At 36.6% G+C, this 21,524-nt stretch overlaps 1 long non-coding RNA gene across 1 annotated transcript; it reads right to left on the reverse strand.

The window, feature by feature from the left end:
- Positions 1 to 10,449: 10,449 nt before the first annotated feature.
- LOC132621205 (uncharacterized) lies at positions 10,450 to 21,316 on the reverse strand. The gene is made up of 3 exons (XR_009575453.1): positions 20,852 to 21,316; positions 20,411 to 20,457; positions 10,450 to 10,734 (listed from the first exon to the last, which is right to left on the reverse strand). It is a non-coding gene; the product is annotated as an uncharacterized LOC132621205 (long non-coding RNA).
- Positions 21,317 to 21,524: the final 208 nt, after the last annotated feature.

The raw sequence follows: 21,524 nt of genomic DNA on the forward strand, positions 1-21,524 counted from the left end.
TCGACAACCTACAAAAACAGGTATATTTGTTAATAAAGTCATAAAGTTATTGTGATAAAAATAAAATTAAAGATAAAGTTGGAAATAAAGCAGTTTGGCTTTTAGGGCGAGGCCATAATGAGCCAAACGATGCTTTTCGGCCATGATTGATAAACTTGACTGTTGGTCTCGCGGTCTTTTAATTCCTGCACTCATAGAAAAATTCTTAGTTTGGGAGGGGGAAGTTGATTCGGGTTGACTCGAAGCTTGACGTTGTTGGCGCTCCATTCGTCTTGTTTGTTTGGATCTTGATCTCCGTTCAAGCTTCGGTAGATGAATAGTAGTGAAACAATTGAAAGAAAGTGTTTCATTTGAACGATATATATGTAACTGTATGTATAAGGAAAGATATATATGTAAATATAGGTATATAAGTTGTAAATATTTCTGCCAACTTTAGATTGTGACGCTTCCAAAACAATTGAAAGGTCATTTGTCTATAATACTTCTTGTCTCATAGCCTTAATCTTATCGATGTCCAACTCTTCTCTTGTCTAATCTTTTCAAAATCTGCCCCAGCTCTAGGCTCAGAAGGGTATACTAACTTATGTTGTGGTGTGACCGAACCTTATATAGGTTGCCTACGTATCCTTCCAAGGGAATCAGGTCAGAACGTAGTTCGGAAGGTATATAAAAAATGACTTGAAATTTTCTGATAAAGGGACCGAACCCGATGTGGATTGCCTACATATCCCACCAAGGCAATCAGGTGAGCGTAGTTCCGTTATGTAAATGGCTAAAGGTTTGTTGGATTTTATCTAAATATGATTGAGCCGTATGTCGATAGCCTACGTATCCCACCGAAGGAATCAGGCCATGCGTAGGTCATCCTTACATAAGGATTTTTGGATTTTTTGTTATAATGCAACCGAACCCTATGTGGGCTGCCTACGTATCCCACCACGGGAATCAGGCCAGCGTAGTTCGTAAAGTTCATTACAAGAAAGGTTGCAAACTAGGCAATCTAATCTAATGTCGTACTTTGATTTCTTCTTGACTTGATAGCCTTCATGCTTGTGTCATTATCTATCGGCTATTCAATTTCTTCCATGTGGAATCTTGTCTTGTCCTCTAATTTCTTTGTTATTCTCTCGAGATGTATGTTGTCTTCCCATCGTGTTTGGGACATAAACTTTATTCATTCATGTCACAATCATAAAATTGGCAGATTTGATCATTTATATATTAAATAAAATAGAAAATAACATATAATAAACAGTTGAGGAAAATCAGAAATGCATTCATAGATTTTACAATTTAAGCTTCCAAAAGATGAGGCAAAGCAACAAAAGTTTTGGGGCACGATTTAAGCCTCAATTTTAAAATCGTGCTATCTCAAAAAAGTTCACTACATGTTCAATCTACCAAGACTCCCGGCGAACCAGGGACGACGTAAAAGTCCAATTCTTCAAAGTTTCTCCTAGTTCGACACCCAGATGGTCGGTGTCTCAGTGTTGTGAGTAGTTGTAGCAGCAATCTTCATTGGTGCTTGTCTTTGGACTATTCCTACGGGAGCGACAAAAGTTGATGACATGCCCTTTTCCATTTTTCTAATTGGCATAATGGCTCCTTTCAAATCCTTATCTTCCTCCACAGTTATCATGTTCACGTTGGCATTTTCGTGAGTAGGTAAAGGATTGTTGTCCACATTGGGCCGAGCTCCAGTGAGCTGGATCGCTCCTTCCTTAATCAAGGCTTCTATTTTGTTTTTGAGACCATAGCAATATTCAGTGTCGTGCCTAGCAACTCCAGAATGGTATGCGCAACGCTTGGAACCATCAAACCATCTTGGAATAGGATCGGGAATTTTCCCTTCAATCGGATGTATCACGCCTGCTGCTTTCAGTCATTCAAATAATTGAGCCAAGGGTTCAGCGAATCGAGTGTAATTACGGGTATTTTTGGTGTCAGGGTTTTGACGGGTTTTGGATGTAGCGTGTGGTCGATTTTGGTAAGGTTGAGCTTGAACGGATTGATATGGACGTGGGTTTTGATAGGGAGGTGCTCGAGGTTGGTAGTAGTTTGCTTGGGCGTTGTAGACAGGGTAAGGAAATAGTGGAGCTTGGTAGGGTTCGACATATTGGTAAGGGTAGAAAGGTTACTGTGGATGGTTAAGGTATGTAATGGCTTGGCTCGGCTTATGTCCTTGGATATTCATGACTGTTACATCTTCTTTCTTCTTTTTGGTCCCGCTGATAGAACCAGATTGAATAGCTTTGTTTACAGCTTGCAAAGCAGTAAGATCCTGAATTTTTCCTGATTTGATTCCTTCTTCTAAGGCTTCTCCCATTCTGACAACTTCTGTGAATTTTTGTCCCATCATGCCTATCATTTTCTCATAGTATATGCCAGCCTGGCATTCAATGAAGGTAGCAGTCATTTCTCTATCACTCATCGGGGGTTGAACCCTGGCTGCTTCTGACCTCCAACGCAGTGCATATTCACGGAACGACTCAGTTGACTTCTTAGTTAAATTAGTCATCTAGACTCTATCTGGTGTGATATCGGTGTTGAAACTGAATCGTTCCATGAAGTCTCGTGCCATATCGCTCCGACCACGCCACTTACGGACGTCTTGTTGTGTATACCAAGTAAGAGCCTCACCAGATAAGCTTCTTATGACTAGTTTCATCCTTATATTCTGGTCTCTACCTACTCCAACCAGTTTGTCACAATAAGCCCTTAAGTGTGTATGGGGAGCGCCTATTCCATTGAATGTATCAAATTTCAGCGGCTTGTAGCCTACGGGCAAATCGACGTCTGGCTGAACACACAGATCTTCATATTCTACACTCTTGCTTCCCCTAGCAACTTGAAGGTTTCTCATTGCTTCCTTGAGACTGTGGATCTCTTTTAATAACATATCATCCGCCCTTGATTTTGCCTCCTTTTTCATTTCCTCGTATTGATCCGCCTCGGGCTGGAACCTGACCGTTACTGGGTTAGTAAAGGCTTGTGTTTCCGCTGCATATACCGGAAGAACATATTGCGCATTAGGAGTGACAAAATGTGCCCCTTGTATATGCTGGGTTGGATAAGTTTGGACTGTGGGAGTGTTTTGGACTGGAGGTGGTGTGTTATAAGTGGTGTGTATAGGTGGTTGGTTTGGTGGGTTTACAGGAGTAGTTGCAGGTGGCGGATTAGTGTTGGTGGATAAAGGGATATAAGGAGTGTGGACTAGCGATTGACTTGGTGGGTTGACGAGTGGTGGATTAGGAGTAGCATAGGTAGTGTAGGTGGGTGGTTGACTTTGTGGAGGGGTATAGACGGATGATGGATTTGGTGGATTTGTGAGGGTGATTCGAGGAAAGTTGTTGTTGGTGGGTGCATTATTTCGTGGAGGAAAATATTCAGGAACTGGAGATTCAAGTGATGGAAAACAAAGTGGATTTGGTGCAACATTTCTAGGTTCAGGAGGTGGACTTTGGAGTGTGACGGACAAATTGGTCAAGTCCCTAACCCGATTCAGTTCTCCACGTAGATCCTCAATCTCATGAGTCAAGCGGACGATATGTTCGTCATGTTGAATAGTAGTTCTATGTTCAGAAGTATCGGGGGGATCACTAGAGATCACGATGTTTTCCAAACCAGTTGAAATAGATGCGGCTGGATCAGACATAATAATTTCCTTTCCCTGAACAATCCAACTACGTCGAGGTAATGATGACGTCTTTGACCTTGTGAGGTAAGGGTGGTGGGCCAGCTCGAGTGTCAACACGAATCAATTCTTTTGAGAATAAAAAATAAAAGAAACATAATAAGAAAAAGGAAACATAAAATGCAAATGATATCAGTCTCATTAACATATCTAAGTAAAGTCATGATCACGTAGAGTCAAGTAAGTCATGTAGCAAATAGTTCATCAAATAAAGTCAAACAAGTTGTCAAGCAAATGTAAACAAGTATATCAAACAACGCGTCCTAATATGCATGTGACCTCTTTGTGCCAGAGGTAGGCCTAACGTTTGTTCGAAGGATAAAATGTGTCATAATGCGTCATCCCATTGCTTTTGGCTAATTAAACAAATTCTATTCCCGAAATAAAGTAAAAAAGTAATGTAATATTTATTACATATCAAATGAATACAACATAAAGTGTTTCCTACTCTAAATAAAGTAAATACAATTTCCTATGTCTAAGTTTCTAGCTTCCATTTCGCGATGTCCCTGGTTCTCGTCAATTGTTGATTACGGACGTACTCCAATGTGAGATCCGTGCTTGTCATAGAAACGTTAGTCATTCCCTCCCTCCTAAAGTATAACTAGTCAGAGCAAATAGTCAATATTTAGGCACAATTATCCTTCAAACATGCACATAAAGTATGATTAGTGTCACTTGGGGTCGTGGACCCACTTGGACGTTTGGGTAAAGTCATCTAATGGGCTTAATACACCAAGGGTATTAAACCTCCTAGGTCATGAAATGTATGCTCCTAATACAGGGTGTTGGTTTAGCTCTACTCTAGGTTGACTAAGAGTTGGTTTCTTATGACACAAGGCTCTCCCAAGCGGACAACTTGGGAGTGGAAAGTCCATGGTTGTCGACTGCACCACTGATCGACTAAATCCACAAGATCGATCCAACTAGAGGGTGATTTAATAGTGCACGGCCGCGAACCGCGAAACTGCTTTAAGTGTGTGAATTTGTGTGAATTTTCCAGGAGTGGAGGAAAATGAAACGGGATGACAGTTTATATCAAAACAGTAACACACAAACAGTTTATATCAAACAAACCATTAATGGCATGTGCAAACACTTAACAACAAATAAAGTAATTAAAACAAGCACACAAAGCCTATTTAAACTAAGTCCGTTATGGTTAGAACCTAAGTGATCCCCAGCTGAGTCGCCACCTCAAAAATGGTTTACAACATCCCGGTAATTCCAGGGTTAATTAAAGTTATGGAGTCGCCACCTAATTATTTATGGTGAATTAGGGAACCTAAGGTTAATTAAAGTAATTATCTAAAGTCAACTCCGTTTTAATGTCTACGAAACTTAGGATTCTAGGTAAGGATTCAATTAGTCTAAAGGGAAGGTATTAGGCATCCTTTAAGACCCATTAACAATGTTTAACCGACCGGACTTTTATTTAATTAGGCTAAGTGTAAATGTAAAAATGCTTAAAATCTAGGTGTTGAGAGGGACATAACTAACTAAATACGTTCAAAGAAAGGGAATATTTGTAAATGTCAATTTTAGCTATGGTAGCAATTATCTTGATGTAAAGACTTCCAAGAGGTTCAAGTTTCTTATATGGAAAACATTTAAACTTCTTTAAGAAATCAAACTTGACATATTGAAGGGTTGCCTAATTGAAACATCTTATTTCATGTTAGAAAAGGAAATTAATTGCGCATACGTTCTCAAAAATCTATTACGTTACTACTTAGTCTAACACAAATAATGGAATTTGATTTGAAAAATGTTTCTTGATTTGTAAAACAGAACGGATGACAACCTAAACATTTTTTAAATGTTAGCTATAAATTAGATAGTATTTTAGGTCTTAGCAATAACACAAAGATGGAAATAAAAGGTTAGTCACATAGGGAGTTTTAAACACATGGATAAGAAAATCAAAGGGATGTGAAAATAATAAAAAGTCATTTCGGCTTTCATAAGGGATAGCGCTATTCGGCCAACTTTCCGCTCAAGCAAAGTGAGAAAGTAGACAATGCAGGGGTGCGAACTACGTAAGCGGTGTCGTTGAGTTTCGAAGTGAAACTCTTCGGCTCCGGTTGTACATGCGAAACAAGAAAAATAACATAGGATTAGAGTAACGATATAGTTCTTTATAAAAATAAGTAAACGAAGTAAAGTAGCACTATTATTCAATTCACAACCCATAAATTCAAGAAAGTCACTACAAACATATACATGAATAAGGACCTTAAAGACATGAACAATTAATCAAATTTTCACACTAAAATATACATGGGAATAAACAAAGAAACACACTCAAAACAGGAACTCTTAACAACGAAACAATTAATTGTTTTTAAACAACAAGAAAACTTAGCCTTCAGGACAGTAACTATTTTGGTTTTTTTTTTTACCACAAAGCATATTTTACTGATATTGTAATTTAAACTTCAGCCCCATAACAATACACAAATTCAGATTGCAATAACATGATCAGTTTTCAACAAAGCCAGTGTAATAGAAAATTTATCAGTGGCAAGCAGCCCCTATATTCTCATTTCAACAGTCTTAACCACTAATAGCAAGCAGTGAGTATATCAGGACCAATTCTGAATTTCAATATGCAATTCTGAGATTCCAAACCAGAGCAATTCGGCCAAACAAAGAGGGAACTGCACTTAGTTTGTACGAGAAAAAAGAAAGAACTCCATATAGCACACCTTTTGTACATCACTGTTAAGATATCATTTAGCAACAATTGATTCAATCTCAATACTTGGAGGATTAGCACATCTTTTATATGTCACTGTTAAGAAATCATTTAGCAACAATTGATGCAATCTCAATACTTGGAGGATGTTTGAATCTAAACTCAAAAATGAAGATAAAATAAATCAATGTCAAGTGTAATGGTCTAACTGTCCAGCAAATAAATTGAAAGCATGCTTCATTAGTCTTAAAAAGGAAGAATCAGGTTAAGATATTAAAAGTCATACATGCTTCCTATTAATAGCACTTCAAGTACGATAAGTGCCAAAAACAGAACATTTGATCATCTAAATGCTTTGGAAAAGATCTTTATATTCAAGGCTACTTTTTTGAAAAGGAGAGTGAAATTTCCAGCAAACAACTAAAACAATTAAACTGAACATTTAAATGTTTAGGCAAAAACACCTCGACTGGGCAGAATCAAAATCAGCTCACTACTTCAGCCCTTATGCAGATTTTAGAGTATTTGAACATATTTCAGAACCCTCCTTTAACTAAATACCTCACCATACTAGCTTATCAAAGGCATGTTACATTATTTTGGAAAAGTGACAAGTTATTTGGTTGTAGTCTGGCTTTAGACGCATATCACATTTAGAATCTCAATATTCAAACAAGGCATGATTTAAAACGATACTTGGTTGGGAAGTGCCTTAAGAATTGTTGAAAACACCATACTTTGATAGGCAGAAACTCGGAAAGAGATGATCAAAATAGTGTTGGTTTGGGTACTGGAAAACAAGGATTTCCATTGGGCTAAATAAATAGTTTTAAAGTAGCACCTTAACTAAAACAATGAATCATTTAGTGAATGAAGCAGAAATAGTCCAACACTTAGTAAATCAAAAACTTTAACACATAAGAAATTTGATTATCACAAACTCGATCTCCAAAGTTGATATAAAAAGTACTTTTGATCTCATCCTTATAAGAGGTTTTAAATCAAATAGGTGGCTGATCTTTTTAATGAAAATTATTACAAAAAAAAAAAAGAAAAAAACAGGACAGCAACCGGTAGCTCAAACACAATAATACTTGGACAAATGCACTAAGCCCACAACATGACAGAAGAAGGAAGCCATTTGCTATCAACAAACTCTCATTCAAACTGAGACAGAAAGAGCGACCACTTTTTATTGAGCTCTTAATAGAAGAACTATGAAGCAAGATTCACCGACCTTTTGTGGGTGCAGTGAACGGGGTTGTCGACGTTGAATCTACTCTCTTAACTCACGAACGATTTCGCAACTCGGATTGCAACTACCGAGAAGTTCTTTTCTATCAGAAGTGTTCAAGAGCAAACCCAAAATGATTTATCGAGTCGTATGAAATTTTGGAGTAAGCTACGGACCAAAAAAATCTCCTCCTCGGCTGAGGACATAGGATGGTATTTATAGGAAGGATTTTCATGTGTAGTTCAGCCTACTCGATCAGAAAAAGGGAGAAAGGGACAAAATCAATTGACATTTTTTCAGATTGCCATCAGAAAAAGAGGGGAAAAGAACAAAACAAGCCCTTCAAGGCTGCAAATCTGAAGGAGAAACATTGGGATAATTAATTCTTATCCCTCAAATGACCATGCACGGTCTGTATTCAACGAAAATATTCTGTGATTTTACCAAAATCGTCAAAGAGAGAGAGAGAGATCAAAGGAAAAGGGAGAGGGAAAGAAAAAATGAGAGGCGCGGCTAGGGTTTTAGGTTTGGACGATGAACAGATAACAAAAAGGTGGGCCGGGTCGGGTAGTTAGAGATAGTGGGCTGGTCTGTTAAAATATGGGCTGGTCACGAATTGGGCTTGTAAAAGAAAACGGGTTTGGTTGTTTGGGCCATAAATGTTGGGCATATTATGTTTGTTGTTTGGGCCATAAATGTTGGGCATATTATGTTTGTTGTTTGGGCCATTAATTGGCTGAAACCTTAATCCTTCCTTCTTCATTTTAATTATTTTTGGGCTTCTAACTTAATGACTAGTACAATGTACACTATGTGAAGACAATTAGTAATTAATATGTGGAAAGTACGGATTTAATAAAGTATAATTAATTTAACGAGTACAAAATCCGAAAATGAAATGATGATGAACCATTTTGAAATTTGTGATAAAGTAATGCTAGTAATGTTGATAGTAAAATAGTGAAAATGAGAGTAACGATATTAATAGTAGTAGAAATAAAAAATAGTAGCAAAAACAAAGTATTTAGCTCGTTAATAAATTTGGAAGCCCAAGGAAATAAATTGGAATAATGGAGGGACGAAATTGGGTGTCAACAACTTTCAGCACTTAAAAAAAAGTACTTTAAGCACTTATGCTTAAAAGCCATTTTTTTTTTCAGCTAATCCAAATGGGCTCTTAGGCAAGAAAAGTACAAAAATAAGTCACAAGTCAAAAGTTGGATAGTACCAACTTATGACTTTTTGCTTTTAGCTTTTAGGCTTATAAGCTAATTTTAAAAAGTCAATCAAACACCCTCTAATAATTAACAAAAGAAATATAATTAAGAAAGAGAGGGAAAGTTTAGACAACTAATAAAAACAAGTGAGGATAAAACATTTAGTACATTAGTTAAAAAAAAAAGGCTTTAATGACATGGCATGCCAATTAGGAGAGAATGAGACTTTTGAGGTATTTAGTATATTTTGAGGAAAATGGTGATAGTTGAATGACTTTATTATCCTAAAACAAATAAAAGTGATATTCAAAGAAAATTCTAAAGTGATATTTAAAGAAAATTCTTTAAACTTGAGTGATCATATAGAAAATTATCTCTCTTGTCCGGTTATGACGACATGAAAACAGAAAAGCCATCCCATGTGCAAACGAGGTCATGATCGATTGCCAACACGAAAAAGTACGGATAAGTCAATGGACGATGTGCCCTGTTTGAACCATGGTAAAATGATAAACCAGAGATTACCCCCAAAACAGTCCATTCAGCGGACAGTAACCATTTCAAATCAAGAGTGTATTCATTCGGTATGTTTTTCAATTTTTTCATATTCATTTGATCAAAATTTTAAGAAAATATTTTTCTTAGGAAAACAAGTATCTTGAAAATGTGAAAAATGAATTCCCTAATTAAAGTAGGGAATACAAGTCAACAATTGGCATTTCACCAACCACCCTACCACCACCCAACCAACCCACCCACCACCCACGCCCAATCTTTTTTTTTTTTTAAAAAAATTATATCCCCCCCGCCCCCTCCAGTTTTTTATTTTAATTTTCAAATTCCCCTCAACCTTCCCCTCCCCCCCCCCCTCCGCGCCCCAATACCCCACCACTCCCTCCAAATTTTTATTTTATTTTATTTTGGTATTCCACCCCCTCCAAAAGAAGTAATTTTTTTGAAAAAAGTTTTGAAAAAAAAAATCTTTTATGATTTTTACCCCCCCCCCCCAAAACCCCCGCACCCCTTACCCCCTCCCGAATTTTCTACTTCACATTTAATTTTATCTTTATAAAATATTTATAAAAATGGCAAGTTTGCATGGTTAAATTCACTACAAAAAAAAAACATCGTCCGTCGCTAAACATCATATTTCAGTAGCTAATCAATTTAGTGACGGATTCACGAACCTTACTATTTTGCTCGTAGCTAACCCTTCAGCGACGAAAAAATCAAAATCCGTAGCAAGATGTAGCGATGGATATAAGTTTAGCGACAGAATAATCCATCCCTATTTTAATCCATTTTGTCGCTAAATTCACAATAAATTTCGTCGTTTGTCTTTATTAGCGATGAAACTTTCCGTCCCTATCCGTCGCAAAATATTTTGAGTGCCAATATTGCTTGATTTTGGTGACAATTTCTTTTATCGCTAATCCATCGCAACAATCGTATTCTTTTAGTTTATATTTTAAATACACCCTATTCAAGCATATGGCATACAATGGAAATGCATATAACTATTGTATAGTCAAATTGGATACATCTACACAACCAATAAAGTTGAAATAAAAAAAAAAAGCCTAACTAATGCGAGGCTAGAGAGTTACCAGGTCCAGCGAAAACATTATTAAGTACTAATCAATTCCTATCAAACTAGAAAATTAAAATTTGAATGTGGAAAACCAAATTGCAATTTGCCCACAACTAATACACTCCTTGAGAAGCAAACACTTGGTAGAATGTACGAGAAAATCCTTTTCTAGGTAGCGAAGCCTATTTGTCACATTCCGCAAGCCTAAGTTACATTTTTGCCCTATACTAACATCACATTCCTGGATCAGAGTCTTCAAGGGACTCGCCTACATATCCTTGCATGGTTTGCTAGCACCTAACACAAAGTAATAGATTAGCTTCACAACAAACAAAGAGAGATCTATAATATGGAATGATACGTCCACCTAATGACAAGAAAAGGGAAAATTGAAAGTAACTAAGTTCTGTGGCTTTAGTATATCTCCAGCAGTGAAAATAAATTTATTGGCAACTCATTGATTCGCAAAGACATAGAAATTGATGAAATTTGCTAGTATACATTGTACCAAAGTAGAGTTAAAAGATGCCAACCACGCCAATTGAAATGCATTTTAGAAGAATTACTTATTGCTGGATAATACACATCTCAATAACAACATAAATTAAGGACATCTAACCTATCATACTCGTACATACAATTGTGCTCTAGATTCTCAATGTTCCTAAGCTACTATAGGTAGCAACTTCTATAAGAACAATTAACAACCTAATCAAACCAAAATAATGCTACTTTTGTTACTAGTTTTTACCAGGTTAATTAACACTTAGGTTATTAGAATAGGAAAGTTACACATTTTACAAGCCAAATGTGTCTGCAAGTATCTCTATTTAAGGAGTGGAGATACTCCTTTTCAACCAGAAGAGTGGTTCCTTGGAGATATCACGTTCCATAAACTTAAGTTCTTGAAATTGGACTACTTACATAGTCTAAGCTATGTCATTATTAGATCTCAGAAAGATTACTGTTACGGTTCGCTTTTACGAGGGTAAGGCATAAAAGTTACTACGAAGTTGTTGGTGCTCTAATTGGATTTTAGTATTTTTAGAGTCGCCACCTAATTTATTATGAAAAACTAGGAAAAACGGGTTTAAAGATTTTTCAATCAAGAGAGAAATCTTTTGTTACCAAAGTTCGAGGTAAGGGCTCTGGTGATCCCCTAGGGAAGGTTTTACACACCCTAGTATTAAAGATCCATAGACTACGGTTGACCTAAGAGATTCAATGTGTGATTTAACTATATGTATTTGTTTAAAAGTGTTTAACTTTCTGCAAACAAAGTGTAATTTTATTCATATCATAACTTCAAGAATTTTTTTTGCAAAAAGTGCCCTTCATAAAAGGGGTCATGGTTCAAAAAATCCGCATAAGTGTTCAACTCACTTTGTTGCCAGACTAGGACACACTCGAGATCTCTCCCGAGTAGAGTCACTACTATTCTAGTTCTAACAAAATGGGTTTAGTACATATAGGTTTTATTTATATAAGAAAATATGGAGTATTCTCCTATACTTATACGTATATAAGGCAAAAAGATCGAGAGTGTTTAAGTCCAACTTTATTTTATTGAAGCTCAAATAGGGTCAAGTCATTATCCAACTTCAAAATCCGTCATTCCTCAAAAAATGGGTCCAACAAGTCGATTTTTTTTTCCAAATCCAGTGTTGGGCTTCCAGGCCCAAAGGTCTTTTCTTTTTAGGAATTAAACCCAAGTCGAAATCTCAGGCTGTCCAAACTCATTTCCAGTCCAACATCATTTTTTTAAGTCCTGAAGATATTCAAGTTTTTGTACCTCTTTTTGGTGATTAACCCAGATTTTAAAGCTATCTCCTATTATTCCTTCCACGCATTTTGTTTGAAATCAGTTCTTGAGTCAACTCCGAAAACATTAGGCAGTTTCATTTTAATCATGGGCTTAAGGCCCAAAATAAAGTATTTATCAAATTTCAACTAAAAGGGCGGAAGGCCCAAAAACTACTACTCGTTCATTTTCTTTGAAGATCATTCAACTTTGTCATTAAAACAAATTGATCTTGACCACATTAAATTAAGTAAATCAATTCTCAAGGGTTTTCAAAAAAATGATTAAGTTTAAAGATGTTTGAGGCGACTTTCCTAAAATACTACGCGTTTTCTGAGCTATGCATGAGGGTTTCATTATTTACATGTTTAGTACATATACAACATATATACATGCCAAGTACATATAAGATAGAGAGGAGAAGAAAATAAATCTTTAAACTGATGGGCTTACCCAAGCCCATCAGTGCCATTTTCACCCATTGGCTAGGCCTTCTAACACGAATATTTGCTTCCCTTTCCATTCTTTAGCGGATTCAATCAAAGAGAGGAAGGTTGGGCCTTAGGCCCAACAGGTCTTGATGCAAGAGACGGCCAGAATGGCCCAGAATTGGTTCCCATAGAGCACATAAGCAAGATAGGATTAGTATCTATCTAAGTGTTGGTATTAAGTCATAAACAATTTACGTTCAAGCTAAACAAGTACATAAGTCAAACAAATAAATCATTAAGTGACAACATAGTATTTAGGAGGAACAGCTTAGGCCCAAAACAATAAAGAAAAATCCAAAGCCCACACAGGCCATTTAACCAGATCAAAAAGAAAGAAAATACATTCAGCCCAAGTACAAAACCTGTTTAGTATGCTAGAGGAGGTCAAACCATTAAATAAAAGAATTTAGCCCAAGAGAACAAGCTGGCACAATGTTGGTTCATGTTCATAAATTATAGGAGTGATATTACTGAGGCATATTGAATATACCCACTTCTATACACCTGTGAGGGTATAGAAATTAATATGCTCTGTATACCTTGGTATATCACCTGGTATATGGGGCAAAAAACCAATATATTGAGAGGAGCTATAGGAAAACATGCTGGTCAGGGTTCTTATTTATCTTATATAAGCTAGCAATAATAGATTCCGAGCCTAAAACTGAAGAAGAGTAAAACAGGCTCATAATGTTATTTTCTTAATAAAAAATGAGCAATGCAAACAAATAGATATACACAGCTATCAGCCAACATACCATTGATATAGACACCCATAGAGATACTAAAACAACCCAAAAAGGAAAGCCTTCACCCTCTTGTTCCTGATGCCGCACAAGATCCAAGGGGTTTCCAGGAACGCCAGGCATGGCAGACACCAGGGAAGGCTTAAGCTCAATCCCTAAGTGCTATTTTGCCTCTCCACTTATGTGTTAAGCTCATAGTATATACGAGAGGAAGTGTATATCTAATGGTTACAGCAAGCAGCCCCTAAAAAAATATCTAGGTATATATCTAACAAAATGGATATCTTAACATTGACATGAATATCCTATTGAATTCAGACATGACCAATAAGATGCTTAAGTAATTCTGTCACACAACCAAGACAAAGTAAAAGATAATCCATAGTTACATAAATACAGAACCAGTGTATCTAATCTATACATAGCATCAACACTTCATCAATTTTAGGAAGGCATTCTCCCGACAAACAACACAAGACAGGTAAATCAACATAAAAAATTAGTTACTAGCCTTTAAAGAGAAACAACTAATAGCTATAAGATGTTACACCCCATTTATCAAATAGGTTGTTAAGAAGCAATTTCCAGGATTAGCTTACACTCTAAAGAAGTCAAATTTTAAGCGAACTTACACTTGACAACATGAGAAGATAATAAGACTGTTACATTCACTTAAACATACCTCAATGGACTTAATGTACTTAGATGGATTGCACAAATATCCAATTTTAATTATCTTTGTGGTGGATTAGTGAAGCATGGTTTAAAACCAATATTTCATAAAGCATAAGTGCTTATTTTAAGCTTTGTGAATAGGTGAATCCATTTAAGACAAACAAAGTGATTAAGTTAGACACCTAGCAAGTTATCAATCACTAGATTAGACTAACTCATATATCAACACATCAAACAAGCCACACCAAAGAAGATTTGACAGTTTTTAAATAACTCAAAGTGTTCTAGTTTTAAAATGTCACACCCTCATCTTGATAGGGCATGATGGGCACCCGACTCTCTTCAGAGTCGAGCGAACCCTTAAACATTCGCTTTACCAAAACCTGTTATTTCAAAAACTTTTAAAAACATGAAACTTTTCCAAATATAGGTCATTATCTTTATACAGATTATGAAAACTTTCAATCAAATAAGTACTTTAACCCAATTGAAATCATCTAAAATACATGCTCTTTTAACATACACAAACGGTTCAGCTGACATTACTCTGTCGACATCTCGACAAACGTACCACAGGACGCTGTCTGCAAAGTCTCTAATATAGACGAAATACCATAGCGTAAGTACTCTGACTCGGCGACACTCCGGAAGGAAATGAACTGGAACATCTTCGGGCAATATCCTCTACTCATCTGTATGCACCTGCGCGGCATGAAACGCAGCCCCCGAAGAAAGGGGGTCAGTACGGAATATGTACTGAATATGTAAAGTATTACTGAATCATAAACAAGCAGAAGCATAACAGTAAACAAGTTTAGAAGCAACCCGGGAGTACCTGGAACAACATTTTGAACCATGCCATATAGTACTTTGCACAATCTCTAGCATACACAATATAAACATAGCATACACAAATTCTAGAACCCACAGTATAAATATAATATCACAATAGTCCCTTCGGACGGCCGCTTCCGGCTCAATAATAATGATGGCCCCTTCGGGCAGCCGCTTCCGGCATAATAATGATGATGGCCCCTTCGGGCAGCCGCTTCCGGCATAATAATAAGGATGGCCCCTTCGGGCAGCCGCTTCCGGCATAATAATAAGGATGGCCCCTTCGGGCAGCCGCTTCCTGCATAATAATAATGATGGCCCATTCGGGCAGCCGCTTCCGGCATAATAATAATGATGGCCCCTTCGGGCATGCCGGTTCCAACATAATACTACCCTGGCCCCTTCGGGCATGCCGGTCCCGATATAATAATAATGATCCTGGCCCCTTCGGGCATAATAATAATAATGATGGCATGAAATGTAAACATAAGTCGTAAATGGAATGAAATAGTAAAACCTCGCACCCCGTTCGGAGTGGTTTTGAAAAATTAATTAGTAAAATCTCGCACCCCCTTCGGAGTGGTTTTGGAAATCAAACTTTATATTTTCTTTAGTATAAGACTAGTTTTCTCGAAATCATTAGTAAAATCATAAACACGTTTCAAGTCAATCCGAGTTAGCATAAGAAAGTTATGGACATTATTCAAATCTAACTTTGTGTTTCCTTTTGTATAAAACTAATTTCCTCGAAATTATTAGTGAAACCATATGCACAACTCAATTGGCATAACGCAAAACTGAGGCCATATATTATACAGCACGCTCAGACATAAGCTGAGGCCATAGCGCACTCAGTGATCAGCTGAGGCCATAGCACACTCAGACTTAAGCCGAGGCCATACGTTATATAGCACGCTCAGTCGCGTCATGAAATCATCTAGAAAAAAAACTATTATGGGCGTCATGTATGCAATCAAACCCTTTTCATTTGTCTCCTTCGAGACTCACAAATTTAAATGTAAAATGCATAGTTAAGAGAAAGACGTTATGAACGTCCCCTTCGGGATTTAGACAACTTTATGAAATCACACAACTTGAGAATGCCCCTTCGGGCTTAAGAGGTCGAAGAACTCAGGATATCCTACATCTAGGAATGGATCCATTATGGGTATTGTTACGCTTCGTTTCCAAAACAATCCGAGTTAGCATATGAAAGTTAGGAACGTTATTCATTATAGAAACCTCTACGAACGTTTTAAAGCAATCCGAGACTGTCTACGAAAGTTAGGGACATTAATACTTATAGAACTCTTTTAAAAACAAGAACCCTTTATGCTTTGCTCGTTTGTTCAATCATATAATAATTTCGACTATACTAAGCATACTCATATCAAGAAGTGAATAAGAATCGTAAACAAGCTCGGAGTCAAGAATAGAATTACCCCAAGATACGTATCATACCTTACTTAGCTCTAGGACATGCCAAAAGAAAGAAAGGTTAGGCTTTACATACCCGTTCCACGTCCAATTAGCTACGCTTATTCGTCCAAGCTTGCTAGTCTACATTCAAGAGATTTGGCATAATCATTAGACTCATCGACATATGCTTGTCTTAGTCCTTCAAATGAATTCATTTATATTCTGCCGAAATTTCAGCAGCATTTCCCCTATAAATACACCATCCCCGAGAATCTAACTCGGCCAAATTATCAACAACAATCCGAGAATTCAACTCGGCCAAATTATCAACAACAATACCAACAACAATACCAACAGTCATTCTAACAATATCAACAACCATTTCAAAACGCATCCCAACGTTAGCAACTTCTTTCTATAAACTTCGACGACGTTTCATTTATGTTCAATTCATAATTGCTCACATATTCAAGTACTAATCCGAAACCATTCAAACAACATTCAAGAATACTTCAAACAATCCGCATAATATTCAAGATAGTCTAATCAATACTCCACTCCACCCGAAACCTTCCAAATTCAATAAGAACAATAACAACATATTTTCTTTCCTTCCAAATGCAACAACAATACATTCTTTCTTTTAAATTCATGAACTACGTCAACAATCTACATATTAACAGCATCATTCATACAATATAAGAATTCATGCTAGTGTCGCATTAACTTCTTCAACAATCCACAAACAATTAAAATTTCATTTCAAGCTATCAAACCTTCATTTTCTTCATGGAATCCACAACAACAACAATCCAAATACTTAGGAAAATCAATTCATCACATCCTATCAACATAGCCCTATTCGGCCACCACCACTACACACATACTTCATGAATTTCATCCATTTCTACATACTACAACACACACAACCATCCATAACATAAAACGAAGATTAATTCTTACCTTTTTCCCTTAATTTCCCTCTTTGCTAGAATTATGGACTTGCAACAAAGAGATGTCTTCTTGCTCCAACAATTATACCACGTTAAAGAGGACCTTCAAATTAGTAGGAATACTAGAAGAAAATAATTTTTGATCAAATTTCTCAAGGGGTCACTTTTGGTGAGCTATGGCCGAATGGCCCTTTTCTTTTTGTCTTCCACAAGTTTCTTGAACTCTCTTAAGTTGAAGATGAGAATATGACCAATTAGTCATATAATACACACATATATAATTCATTTGTTTGGGCCAAGGCCCACTCCCAACTTGGCCGGCCACTTGGCTCATGAATTCAAGCCCACTACTTTTTTTTTTTTGTAATTCATGAAAAATTATTCTCCAAATTCCAAATTTGCCCTTCGCCTTCCTCAATATTTCCATGGGCCATCTTGTGAATTTCCCTTTTTACCCCTAGCATTTCTTAATATTTCCACATCAAAATTTTCATAAGCAACTTGTGTGTTAAACAAGATCAAAATATAGCCTTTCCCTTAACTCCCCGCAATTATCTTGAATTATTCGAATGTACAAAATGCGGGCTATAACATAAAATTCATAGACCAACTACAAATTAAACACCTTGCCAAACAGATAATCCTATTAAAACAAAGAGGGAAAACAAGGAATCTAAAAGCAGATTCAGAATCCAAACAAATCACCACTCAGTTGAGAGGTATCTAACCTCTCTTTTAAAAGAAAAAGTGTAAACCAGGAATTGACCATATTAATTAAACCTGAATGCTTCATTTTTTAGGCAGTGTCTCAATAAAAATGGAAGAGTGAAATGGACCTTGGTTTAAAGCCTAGTTCTCTATTAGTTTAAACCCTTTTAAACCAGAACTCAACCAAACCAGGAGGTAGTGCATACATTAGCCTTCAAATATTGATTTGGGATAGGGCTATCATATTATAGCAAATAATTCTAAAGTAGTGAAGCTCATCTTGCAGGTTAGGGCATTCCAACAAGAACAAAGACCAAGACTCAACAAATCATATGGATTTAAAAGAGACAAAGACAAACTAAACAATCCAAACCATTTGTTATTTTTTTTTTTAATATGGATCAACTCAGACCCCAGTTGAACAAACTATGATCCTTTAGGCCAACAGAGGGTAAACAAGTTGAAGCAAATAGGTATTCAATCATATTGTGTTTTATACAAGTTAGGTTGAACCAACAAAGACACCAAAGAGGATTACATAGGGATCCTAGATCTCTAATCTCATTTTGAGTTAATATAGAACATGATTGATATAAACTAACATTTAACTTGTCCTGAATGACTAGGTACTACATTATAAATAAGCTAAGCTAAAGACAGTTAACAGATAAAATAAACCTTAAAGAATATTAACTCCAACAAAGTCATCTATACAAAGCAAACACAACTTTGTTCTTAACACTCCTATACTAAGAAGCTACACAAAGACAACTGAATTGAAATATATTAGAGATAATCCTATATTAATATCATGTTAAGCTAAATTACAAAAACCAACACATTAATCATGATCTTACACTAAACCATTACACTAAATTAACCAAAGCAACTAAAAGAAAGAGGCTAGGATAATCACAAACTAACTATAATATCTAAAATAAATAGGAAAATAATGTTACACCCTAATTCTGATAGGGCATGATGGGCACCCAACTCTTACTTAGAGCTGAGCGAACCCTCTGGCATTCACATAATGAAACTGGACATATAAAAAGAATTTTGGAAATATAATAAAGTACTTTCCGTCAAACTATAGAAATTTGCGAACGATACTCAATTAATCAAAAACCGAGTAGGTCAAACTGACATATCGGCCTACATGGTCGCTTTACTCAACACATGACATCTCAACATACTAACCACAGGACACTGTCTGCAAAGTCTCTAAGAGTAAACACTTGAATCATATAAATCGGGACAGGGCCCCGACATACCCGTACACACGCATGATAACCATAATGACTCGGCACTGCTCCAGGAAGAAAATGGAGTTTGCCAATCCCAGCTGATAGCCAACCATCCTAGCTGAATACGTTTACCTGCAAAACAATCTGGGACTGTGTGGCATGAACACAGCGCCCCTAGGCAAAGGGACGTCAGTACGAACAATGTACCGAGTATGTAAGGCAGCAACAATCATAAAGAATGAGACATAAGCCATAATGAAAGTATGAGAAACCACCAGTAATATGAATAGCCCGAAGGTAGAAAATAACCATGTAAGTAGCTCTAAAGGCAATGACTAGAAATGTAAATATATACCATACCCGGCCTTTTAGTAAGAGACTCGGTGAAATATAAACATATACTGTACTCGGCCCTCTAGTAAGGTACTCGGTGAAGTAACCATATATATACCGTACCCGGCCCTCTAGTGAGGGACTCAATGAAATAATCATATATATACCGTAGCCGGCCCTCTAGTGAGGGTCTCGGTGAACAATGCAATGAAACTGTGCACGAATACGTACCCAGCCCGGGACTTGGTGAATGATACATTAACGGCATGCACGAGTAGAATATCATGAGCAACCATATGAATACTAAATCATCATTTGGGACTCAATAGAATAATTAGAATGAACCGACACTTGAGAATCAAAGACAACTGTTATGTCAAGTACCGTTGAGAACTAGAATTCATTGGAGTCATGTATGTTCATCGTTCGCTCATTTATGTAATTCATGCCAAAAAGAAAGAAGGGATAGCTTTAAATATATATAGAAGCAAATGAATGCAGGTGAGACTCATAAGACTATTTCTGAAACTCTTTGAATAACCTGGAAGCATAATACCCTCGAATGTCACTATGGACTATAATATCAAAATAGGACTTCAGGAATCATAGACACGTATCAGGACATAATGAAATAGCTTCTGGAAATCAAGAACATTAGCCATTCTAGTATTTAAGAATAGAAGCTTCTTTGGAGTTTATACGTTCGTCGTCCGTTTGTTCCATATAGACCATACCAAAAGAAGAAAAGGGAATAGCCTTAACATACCTTATCTGCTCCAAGCTAACCACAAATTAGATCCCGGGCTTCCCAATCTACAACAACATTATTGATATCACGTATTAACTATAGTACACTCTGAATCCAAAGTCTAAGCTTGCACGTTACTTAACAAAATTCGGGCAACATTTCCCTTGAAAACTTAACAATCCCTGAGATTCCAATTCAGCTAAAACATCAACCACAATACTAACAATAACAATACCAACAACTTCATATCAAACTAGAATCAAACCCACCTTTAGATCACTCTCAAAACAGCCAGCAATTACAATATCAACTCAATAAACATATCGTAGTTATAACGTCATTTCCACTGTTCCAATCCGCCAAAATATGGTTTCTAGCTATTAACTCCATATTTCTTATCCCACAATTTAGCCATGACCCGGACGAACTTAAATATATCAAGAGTAGGAGAACTCTTACCTTATATGCCAAGAACTATTTTTCTTCCACCTTACTTCACTTCGAAGAAGGCCCGAATTCAACATCATGGCAAAAACGGAACAACGAGATCGAAGCGATGTGCAAAACCCGTATGTTGCTTTCACGGATAAATATACTTTGTTCTCGTAAATGGAACTAAATTTGCTGTCTACCATGAAGGTCCCGATGCTGGGTTGCCTTCACCAAACAAGAACGTCCCTGTATGACACTTAAAGGTCTGCGTTGAGCTTGCAGCAGCTCACTAATTCAACATAATTTTTTTTTTTTTTTACCCTTTGAATTGGTGATTCTACGTTGCCATATATCTTCCTGGACTTGGGAAGTATACCCACTAAAAGGTTTAAAAACAAATAGTTGCCTCTTCATTAATCATCCCATTTGTAAGACTTTAATGACTTGGTCCAAATATTCCATGTGCAAACCTCCCTTTTCCATGACTCATCCAAGTTTAGTGACTTACTATTAAGTGTTGGCATCTCTATCCTCAAACATTTATATATATAAATGTAAATGGGATGCATGGCCAAACTTAGTCATTAACTAATTAATGCACTATTAAAATTTATCCCCAACAGACCCTATATAGCATTAGTCATATATTTGTTTCCTTGTAATGCATACACGTGGTCATGCCAATACACTTGTCCCTTTA

Source organism: Lycium barbarum, chromosome 2 (assembly GCF_019175385.1).
Source record: "Lycium barbarum isolate Lr01 chromosome 2, ASM1917538v2, whole genome shotgun sequence".
Taxonomy (NCBI): Eukaryota; Viridiplantae; Streptophyta; class Magnoliopsida; order Solanales; family Solanaceae; genus Lycium; species Lycium barbarum.